This window comes from Arachis hypogaea, chromosome 18, assembly GCF_003086295.3.
Source record: "Arachis hypogaea cultivar Tifrunner chromosome 18, arahy.Tifrunner.gnm2.J5K5, whole genome shotgun sequence".
Lineage (NCBI taxonomy): Eukaryota > Viridiplantae > Streptophyta > Magnoliopsida > Fabales > Fabaceae > Arachis > Arachis hypogaea.
The window spans coordinates 134,255,662-134,266,691 of NC_092053.1; the positions used below are offsets into that span (position 1 = coordinate 134,255,662).

Sequence of the window (11,030 nt, forward strand, 5' to 3'; positions counted from 1 at the left end):
TATGTGTGTGAGTGTGTGAGTGTTTACGTGCATGTGTGTGTGAGTGTAAACCGCTACTGCCAGTAGCGGTTTACGTGTATGTGTGTATACTATTTAAATAATATTATAAATAAAAAATTTAATTTATCATTTCACAATATAATTTAAAAAATATAAATATGCATGTAATAAATTTTTTATTTGTATTTATTATTAAAATGAGATTAAATAGCAAATCAAAGAGTGAGTACTTACAGAATACTAAAATATATAAACCAAGACTAATTTTTTTTTATCTTCATCCCTTCTAAAACTCATGAATGATAAAATAATTTATTTTTAGTAAAAAATTCACTAAAACATACACTTTTTCTTTAAAAATTACTTCATTTTTTATCCATATAAATCATATGATTGCAAAAAATATATACTCCATTTTCGTTCTCTCAATTTTTTTGTAACTTAATTTAGCGGTTTCTGTGTTCCTCTAGCGGTTTACGTTGATTAGAAAAAATGTTTGTTTATGCTAAATTAAGTTACAAAAAAATTGAGAGAAAGAAAACGGAGTATATATTTTTTGCAATCATATGATTTATATGGATAAAAAATGAAGTAATTTTAAAGAAAAAGTGTATGCTTTAGTGAATTTTTTACTAAAAATAAATTATATTATCATTCATGAGTTTTAGAAGGGATGAAGATAAAAAAAAATTTAGTCTTAGTTTATATATTTTAGTACTCTGTGAACACTCACTCTTTGATTTGCTATTTAATCTCATTTTAATAATAAATACAAATAAAAAATTATTACATGTATATTTATATTTTTTATTTTATTCATCAAAATTATGATGCTATCACTATTATTTATCTAATTAATCAACTATAAAATACAAATAATTTTTATTTTTTGGTATAAGACAACAAAGTTACACAAATAAAAAAAATCATTTAGCTAGAACCTCAAATGCAAATCAGCAGCAAAGAACACAACCTATTTTCCAAACTCTCCAATCTCCTTTGTATGGTTGATATAAATAAAAGAGAATGAAGTGATTTTTAAAGAGTAAAATATATAATTTAGTAAACTTTTGGCTAAAAATAAATTATTTTATTATTTATAAATTTTAAAAGAGATGAGAATAAAAAAAATTAGTCTTGCTTTATATAATTCAATACTTTGAAGACTGTATTTTTTTATTTGTAATTTGGTCTCACTTCTAATAATAAATACAAATAAAAAATTTATTACATGCATATTTATATTTTTTAAATTATATTGTGAAATGATAAATTAAATTTTTTATTTATAATATTATTTAAATAGTATACACACGCACGTAAACTGCTACTGCCAGTAGCGGTTTACACTCACATACACACGCACGTAAACCGCTGCTGGCAGCAGCGGTTTACACTCACACATTCACACACATAAACCGCAGCTGGTTGTAGCGGTTTATGCACATCTGTAAACCGCTACTGCCAGTAGCGGTTTACATAAAATAGTGAAACAATGCATTTGCGTATTAAATTTGGAAACAATGTATTTGCGTAATATTGGAGGTGAAACAATTTAGATGCGTAAATTGCCCTTTATTTTAAGTTATTCTAATCTGTTCTTGGAAATGATCGTACAGGAATATAATATCTTTTGTTTGATTCGGGTTTTAAATTTTAATTCTCAAACAAATTATATTATCATAATTATTGACATTTTATACCCAACAACACACAGCATAAATACTTACTATTTCCATGTAAAGAGTGAATATAAGTTAGCTTCTAAATATATATTATAAAGCAAAAGTAATTGTAATTTATTTTTGAAAACATTTAAAACAACTTTGGACAATTTTTTTTTTTTTTTTGGTGACTAACTTTGGACAATTTATAATATTAAAAAGACGAGTTTGATATATAAAATTCTCTCACAAAATATTCTCAATTTTTTTAACCTTAAACCAAGCACACCAATAATTAACAACATCACCACCTTAAAAATAAAACGGATTGATTATTTATAGTAAAAAGAATGAAAGAATAACAATAAGGAGAGAGAGAAAGTGTATGTGTTCAATGATGATAAATGATAGTAATTAATTACAATTTGAAACACTGTACTATTCTCAATCAAAGCAAACACACTTATTAGGTGTAGATGTTGTACATTCTGCACTCTTAAACTTTTCCTTCAGAATTTTCTTGCATTCTACAGTGCAATTTGGAGCGGTGCAAGGGCTTAGAGGAGTGGCAAATGCTGATTCAACAACAACTGCTGGTTGTAGCTCCAACACCAACATGCTTAGGATTATGATCAAAACAGTGGTTCTAAGAATGGAAGCCATTGATGATTTGCTTATTATTGTTATTGTTGTTGCCTTAGTTTTCTGATGATTTTTTATTGTGCTCCTTTCTAAGAAACTAATTTTCACCACACCTGAGATAGACAAGAAAAACAAATTATTGGTCATTAAGCAAGTTAATCAGATGCTACGTGTACACTAAAAATTAATATATTCAGAAAATTAAACTAGTCAATAACTAGTATAATTAGAAATTTAAAAATTAAATCGAGATTTAACCAAAATTTAATCGAATATAATAAAATAATATATTTATATATAGTATAGGAAATATTTCAAGTGCACCGAGAGTACTGGTGTTCCAGTTGTTTTAACCGTTAATTTGAATTATAAAAAATATATATAATATATATTAATTAAAATCAACGGTTAAAACAACTGGTGCACCGATACTCTCCGGTGCACTTGAAATGTTTCCTATAGTATATAGTATATATACTATATTATGGTTGGCCTAATTTATAGTGTGTATATAGAGTATTTTTTAGGGAAAAAAAAAACTAATGGGTTAATCTTCAAGATTTTAAAATATCCTTACATATCAATCTAATTGATGCCCATTCTTCACAATATCCAACAATAACAAACTAATTTAGTGAGAAATAACAAGAGCATGCATAATCACAAACTTCATACCACAGCAATGCAGCATCATTAATTTCCTAAAAAAATAAATTTTAACATAATAACTTGAAACAAATGAAATAAATTAAAGAAATTATCACATTAGTTACAAGGTAAAAAAGAAAAAAAAAAAAGCAAAAATATTTAATTATTTTGTCAGTCCTTATAGTTTTACTGAATTTTCAATTAGGTCCTTATATCATATAGATTTTGTAATTAAGTATCTGCAATTACAAAAATATTAGAATTAACAAAATATTCTATTTTGTTTAACAGAATATTCAGTTGATTATAACATTTTTGTATTAACAGGGACTTAGTTGCAAAATTTGATATCGTATAAAAACTCAATCAATTAAAAAAAATAAATATGATGACCTGAAAATTTATTAAAATTATACGAATCAAACAGAGTAATTAAACCAAAGAAAAAATTAAATCCATTATAAATTAAATTAATGATGAATGACAGAATGAGATGGAGTCGTTAGGAAAAGAAGAAAAACCTCTTAATTTCCACTTTAATAATTTAATTTTCCCTTGCAGGATAGCAGCAACAATGAACAATAATTAACGAATCATTGATGAATGGCTTTGGAGCACAATAATAACCAAACCACCTTCTCTTTTATTTGGAGTTGGAAGAAGAGAGGTTTGAATTTCTGAAAAGCAAAATTGGCCATTTTTAAAGGAAATCAGTGAGATAATTTTTCGGGTGGAATGAGTAAAACAACATGTAATAATCTATCTGTTTGTTTAGAAGAAATTAATAACCTAATAAATTAAAATCAAGTCAACTTAGATTGCCGTTAAACTCGGTCATATAACTGCTTTTCTTTGAATTTCACTTTACAATGTCAGCTGTTTCTTGTAATTAAAATTATAGAAAAATAACAATACAAATCTGTTTGACAGATAACTAACTCTCAAAACAGTTTTTTAATAATTAAAAAAAAATTGTTTGGCAATAATGTTATTCTTTTTTACTCCGTCCAAAGTATTCATTATTGAATAAAGTCACTAATCATTCCTTAAGGCTGCGTTTATTTTTGGAGACAGAACATGACATGACACTAAGATAGAGAGACAATAGAACAGAAATACTAAAAATTTTTTTTTATGTATTGTGTTTGGATAAAATGGACAAGACACTAAGATAATGTCATGTATTATGTTTGGATAGACATAGATAAAACTAAGATATTATGCGAAATGACTAAAATAGCCATATAATTTCAAATTTTTTACATCAAGTACAAATTAATTTAATAAAAAATAAGAGTATGTAGGAGTATAGAAAATTACAAGAAGAATTGGTTTATGAACCAATAAGATAAAAATAGTATTAAAGTAACAAAATTAAGAATAAATAAAGTAACATAAAGTAGAAAAGTGAATTAAGTCTCCATTAATACAGCATGCCATAGAGAAGAGAATGAACGATAAAAAAAAAATTAATTATATAGTTAAGTAAGAAATTCTACCCAAAAAAATACAGAGAAAGAAGAACTACGATATAAAGAAGAAGCCAAAATTAAGAAAAATGAGAAGAGATAATAAGAATAATAAAAAATATCTATGGATAGAAAGGGAAAAAATTTTGATAAGAAAGTCTGTGTCCACCTTTTCAAATCCCGTGTCCATCATTATCCTTCGTAAAAGAATGGACACAAAAATATAAAATAGTGTCATGGAGACAATGTGTTCGGTGTCTATATCTCTGCTTTCAAACACGTTTTAAATATTTATTATCCATGACTTTGTATTCTGTCTCCCAAAACAAACGCTACATAATTTACATGTATTTGGAGAAGTGATTTCGATATTAAAATTTCTGCAAACGAAAGATCTAAAATTCAATCATTGTTGTTCTCCGAAAAAAATAATATAAAACAAATAAAAAAAATTTATACAAAAAATTCAGACAAATCCAAAAAAAAAAAATCCTACATTTTGTTATTGGGTTAAATTAAAAAAAATAATTAAACATTTTGAAAATCACCATAGTACAACAACACTTTTAACTGTTTTGTGTTACCATTACTTTGGATCACGTAATAAGAATATAAGATTAGAAATTTTGAGGAATACTAATGAAACTTTAAGTAAAATAAAGAATGTCTTAGAAAAGTTATTAGAAGTAACAAACAAATTAAGGTGGACCTTTACTTTCTTTTCATTTTCGCAAAAGCATAAGTAGCTCAATTTTTTTTGGAGTTGTAGTTCACTTGATTTAGCAAGTTATCCTAAACAAAGTAATATATATGTGTGTATGAATACAAAATTACCTAAGTAATTAATAAAAGAATAATTTAAAAAAATTATATTATTGTTATAGGAGTAAATAGTCAAATTAGTTTCGAAAAGATTATTCATTTTTTAAATTAGTTTTCAAAAGATTTTTTTAATCAAATTCGTCTTTTAAATATTTTAAATTAGTCATGTTAGTCCTTCCGTCATTTTGTTTGTTGATGATGTCAAAATTTGCTAATGTGACACATTAAGTGACACTCTAACACACACCTAAGAGCCTTAATTGACTATTAATATAATAAGTTTATGAAACTAGATAAAATAAAAACCTAATTGTGGGGAGAACTTGAGGCATTGACACCCCTAAATGTGGAGTTAATTTTATTTAATTTCATAAACTAATTATGTTAATAGTCAATTAAAACTTCTAGGTGTGTGTTGAGGTGTCACTTAATGTGTCACATTAGCAAATTTTGACACCATCAACAAATAAAATGACGGAAGGGCTAACATGACTAATTTAAAATCATTAAAGGATGAATTTGATTGAAAAAAATTTTTTAAGAACCAATTTAAAAAATAAGTAATTTTTCAGGGACTAATTTGACTATTTACTCATTGTTATTGACATTAGACATTATTAAAAGTACACATGATTATAATTTAAGACAGAGCTGAAAAATATAATTTTTATATTAGATCATTTGATACAACAAAGAATATTTATTTATACTAATATTTAGGAATAAGTATTATTTTGGTCTCTAAAATTTGAGATCAAAATCAAAATGAGCCACAATATTATATTTAGTATTAAAATGATCCTTTTTAACATAATAATTTTTTTAAATGACATAATACCTTTTTGTCACCACCGTCACACGACTGTATTTTTTTCTATGGACACGAGTCACCACCACTAATAATACCACATTTTAAATCTTTTAAATTCAATAATATTAAACTTTAAATCCTTCAAATTCAACAATAACAACAACAAACAGAGAGAGTCTAACTTCAAAAATCATTGAACCCTAATTTAAAATCATTGAAGATCTTAATTTAAAATTCTTGAACCCTAATTTCAGAAAATTAGGAACCTAAATCTTAACATGCCTATAATGACGGCAATAGTAAAGCTGCATGGTGGTGGTGGCAGTGCATGTGAACGGTGACGGCACTGCATAGAAAAGATGCAGCAGCAGAGGACAACATAGAGGCGCATGCAGGAATGGAGGGGGATGTGCGGGCAATGATGCTGGAAACTTGAAGAGAGATGCAGTGGTGTGATAGGGAAGAAGACGAAGGCCAAGTCGCGTCGTCGGTGGTGTAACCACGGAGAAGACGAATAGCCAAATCATGTTGTTGGTAGTGTGACAGGAGAGAAGACGGAGAGGCAAACCACGTGAAGGGAGCTGACTAAAGAGAGGGAGAAAAAACTGCTTTGGAGTAGCTCTGATGATAAAAGATAGTGACTTGGGAAGGGTGAAAACGGGAGAAAAAGATGGGAAGGAGGAAGGAGAGTATAGAGGAGAGTGTTTTTATTTTGGTGATCAAATTATATAAAGGGTAAAGTTGTCATCAAAATGATGATTTTAATACTAAATGTAACGTTGGTAAATGATGATTTTGATTTTGTCGCTAAACTTTAAGAACCAAAACAATACTTATCCCTAATATTTACAACAACTTTCATAATATTCTAATTCTCAACTACTTTACTAAACTTTCGACTACTCTACTAATCATATTATACATTTATACCCTTCTCAATTACTCCACTAATCATATTATACTCAAATATTACCCGTCAAACTCAAGTATAAGCTAAGAAAATCATCTTTGGTTTGGATACTAGATTCTAAAAATGAGTAAGATAACGAGTCTATCTTTGTAAATATGTTAATTATCTGATCCATAGTCCCAATAGCAATTAGACGAATATAATTAGTGGAATAGTTGAAAAGAGTATAATATGATTAGTGGAGCAGTTGAGAGTTTAGTGGAATAATTGAGAAATAGAATATTATAAAGGTTGTTGTAAATATTAGTATAAATATATCTTTTTTGTTATATCAAATGATCCAATACAACAATAAGGTGGCCAAAAGAAGAAGAAAATTAAACGAAAGAGTGTTGATTCTTTATTAGAAAAAAATTAACTAAGCTCTGATATTATGTTACAATCTAAGATAGAGCTCAAAAAAATATAATCTTTGTATTGGATCACTTGATACAACAAAGGAGACTTATTTATACTACTATTTATAACAATCTTTATAATATTCTAATTCTCAACTACTCATCTAAAGTGTCAACTACTCCATTAATCATATTATATTCTTATCAATAACTTCAGTAATTATATTAGGTGCCGTCTATAGTGGCTCTTAATGTTTGGTGGCTAAGCTGGCTACACATGACCCACCTATCATACATTGACACGCAAAAAAAAAATTATCCAGTTGACCCAATTAATGATTTTTCAAGAACTTTAATATGGTGCGATAATTTTCATAACAAGGTGCAGTAATTTTCTTCCTTTGTTTAATTACTTCCATAAAAAAAAGAATAAAATAATAAAAAAATAAAAACCACAGATTTCTTCTTCTCGAAAGATTGAATGTGTAATATTTGAAAAAACAATTAGGATTTGATCCCGCTTTAGGGTAGTGGAGAACTTGTGATGGAGGTGTGAAAGACCCTTTTTGTTAGTATTATGCGTTCCCAACTTCCCATCAAATTTTGGTTGGGCTAGTGAAGTTAGACTTGGCAACTGAGTTGGGGAGCAAGTTTCCAGATTTGCCGTCACTTTCACTACCCTAGAGGTTCAGGAAAAAGAAAACATCACCCACCACCTCGACGTTGGAAGGATGGTGGTCTTTAGCGACTTGACTCCATAAAAAGGGAGAATAAGAAGAAGATATCACCCCTACTCGCTTTCTTTAATTCTATGATTCTCTGATTTCTTGCTTTAGTTAAAGAAAAAGATTTTTTTTTGGGCTTCATTCCAGCCAAGAATAAAAAAAAGAAAGAGAACAACTTAATTTTATTTAAAGAAATGGACATTAAAAATTATACTTACACTTTTTATTTTCTTAAATTTCACTTTTGTCTATACAGTAAAATTTTAAATTACCAACACAGAATTAATGATAAGCAGCATTTCATGTATACGGTAAAAATTAATTATAATTTGACATAAGACAAGTGTCACTTCTTCATTTAATGGTCAATCTTAATCACTTATAGCCACCGTTTTCAAAATCACCAGAGACATGGCCATTATATTATACTCTAATATCCCCCTAAAATTTAAGTAAGAGTTAAGGATACAATATTGAGTTTGAATACTAGATTCTGAAAACTAATAAGATAGTAAATCTTGGTAAAGATATTAGCTATGATCTATAGTCTCAACAATAATTAGACGAATGTGATTAGTTGAGTAGTCGAGAAGAGTAGTATAATATGATTAGTGAAGTAGTTGAGAATTAACATATTACGAAGGTTATTGTAAATATTAATATAAATAAGTCTCTTTTGTTGTATCAGATGATCTAATATAATAATAGAAAGGTAGTTGAAAAAGAAAAAAATTTAAATGGGAGAGTGTTGATTCTTCGTCAAAAAAAAAAAAACTCCGATACCATGTTACAATTTAAGATAGAGTTGAAGAAAATGTAATCTTTATATTAGATTACTTAATATAATAAAAGAGACTTATTAGATCACCTAATATAATAAAAATTTATTAACACTTTCATAATATTCTAATTCTCAACTACTTTATTAGACTTTTAACTATGTCTTCTCAACTGCTCCATTAATCATATTATATTGTAATATCTATTTCAAATTCAAATGGGAATTAACGAGACCATCTTAAATTTGGACATTAGATTACAAAAACTAATAGACTAATGAATATTAGTAAAGATATCAGTTATTTGATCTATAATTTCAACAACAATTAAACGAAAGTGATTAGTTAAGTAGTTGAGAAGAGTATAATATAATTAGTGGAATAGTCGAGAGTTTAATAAAGTAGAGTAATTGAGAGTTTAGTGGAGGAGACGAGAATTATAATATTATAAAGGTTGTTGTAAATATTAGTAAAAATAAGTTTCTTCTATATTAGATAATCCAATACAACATTAGAAATGTGGGCGAAAAAAAAAAGAAAACTAAATAAGTAAGCGTTAATTTTTTATCAAAAAAAAAACTAACCAAACTCTGATACCATATTACAATTTAAAATAGAGCTTAAGAAAATATAATATTTATATTAGATCATTCGATATAATTAGCGTTGTCAATTGAACCCAAGGCCTCAGGACTGACCCTAAACCCTTCAAATTAGTTTTAACCCACAATTTTAATATTAATTATGTACGATATCTAACTTGATAAAAAAATATTGGATAATAACAAAATATTAATAATAATTTTAAATTTATCGTACATAACAATAATTTATTACTTAACTCACTTATTTATATAATTATATGAAAGCTTAAAATAAAAATTATTATCATCCATGCTTAAAGAAATTCATGTCAATCTAAATTTTTTTTTTAATTAAATAAATGTATTTAAGATTTAAAATAAAATTATCAGAATCAAATTTATTCAATTAAATAATTAGTTATATAGGATATCCTATAAATTAATGTCATTCTTGAGCCTCAAACTTTTATTTCTTGTCCCTTCTCTTTTTTTTTTAAAGATTATTAAAAAAAATTATTCTAAAATATTTTATATAATTATTTAATTATATATATTTTTAATAATTATTTACATGTGAAAGATAACTTTTTGAAATAAATATTATTTTTGAACCAGCCATAATCAGCACATGTCACGGTGTAACTAGCACGAAGAAACAGTCAACCACTGTTTACTTACCTGTATTCACTCAAGACAGATTTGGAATCTAGCCCAAATCCCAGCAGCTGATCCAGAAGAAGAAAACAACAATAATCTGTTTCGCAAATGGTGGAAGATGATACTTGACAGAACAAACAGCGATAGCCACCGAAGGAAACGAATAAGCTTGGTAGCGTGCTTGATCTGAAACATATGGACTAGCCACAACAAATAGATTTTTGAAGGTAAGGTATTGATACCAGAAGAGATTTGGAAAGTAGCTAAATATTCAATTGAGGAATTCTTGCAAAAAATTTCTGAACCCTAATTTCTCGCTTAGTTCTTACTCTTCCTTAATTGAGTTTCAATTATAATTGGGAAGACATCCCTCTTTTGCTTGTGACTGTCCAATTTTAGACGTTTGTATTTCTTTCCTTTATTTGAATGAAATGCATCTATTGTCTTGGAAAAAAATATTATTTTAATCTTTCAATTTGGGATCAAATTGATATTGTTCCTAATTTTTGTTGGGTATAAAATGGTTTTAAACGTTACATTTAATATTAAAATCATTCTTTTGACAAATTTATCCTTTATAAAATTTGATAATTAAAAAAAAAATCTTATCATCTTCAATTAGATGAAAGTCCTCATTTTCCATCATCAATCTTCTCGTCACCATCAAATAAAATTCCTCATCTTTCCACCATCATTGTCTTCTATCATCTTCAATGATCAGCCTCCATCATCTTTCATTATTCAAATCACCTCTTTCTCACATCTTTTTCTAATTTTCGCTCCATTCATCTGTCTGATCGTAATCTTATTTTCATCTCCATCAACTTAATCAGATTAACCATCACACGAACATTCAGATGAAAAAAAAAGAGGGTAAATAAAAATTTAGTGTAAAAAGAAGAAGAAGATGCTATCAACATA

General features: G+C 27.1%; 1 long non-coding RNA gene across 1 annotated transcript; it reads right to left on the bottom strand.

Moving 5' to 3' along the window:
- Positions 1-1,976: 1,976 nt before the first annotated feature.
- On the bottom strand, positions 1,977-3,614 carry LOC112771952 (uncharacterized). The gene is made up of 2 exons (XR_003187283.2): positions 3,476-3,614; positions 1,977-2,419 (listed from the first exon to the last, which is right to left on the bottom strand). It is a non-coding gene; the product is annotated as an uncharacterized lncRNA (long non-coding RNA).
- Between the last annotated feature and the right edge of the window lie 7,416 nt (positions 3,615-11,030).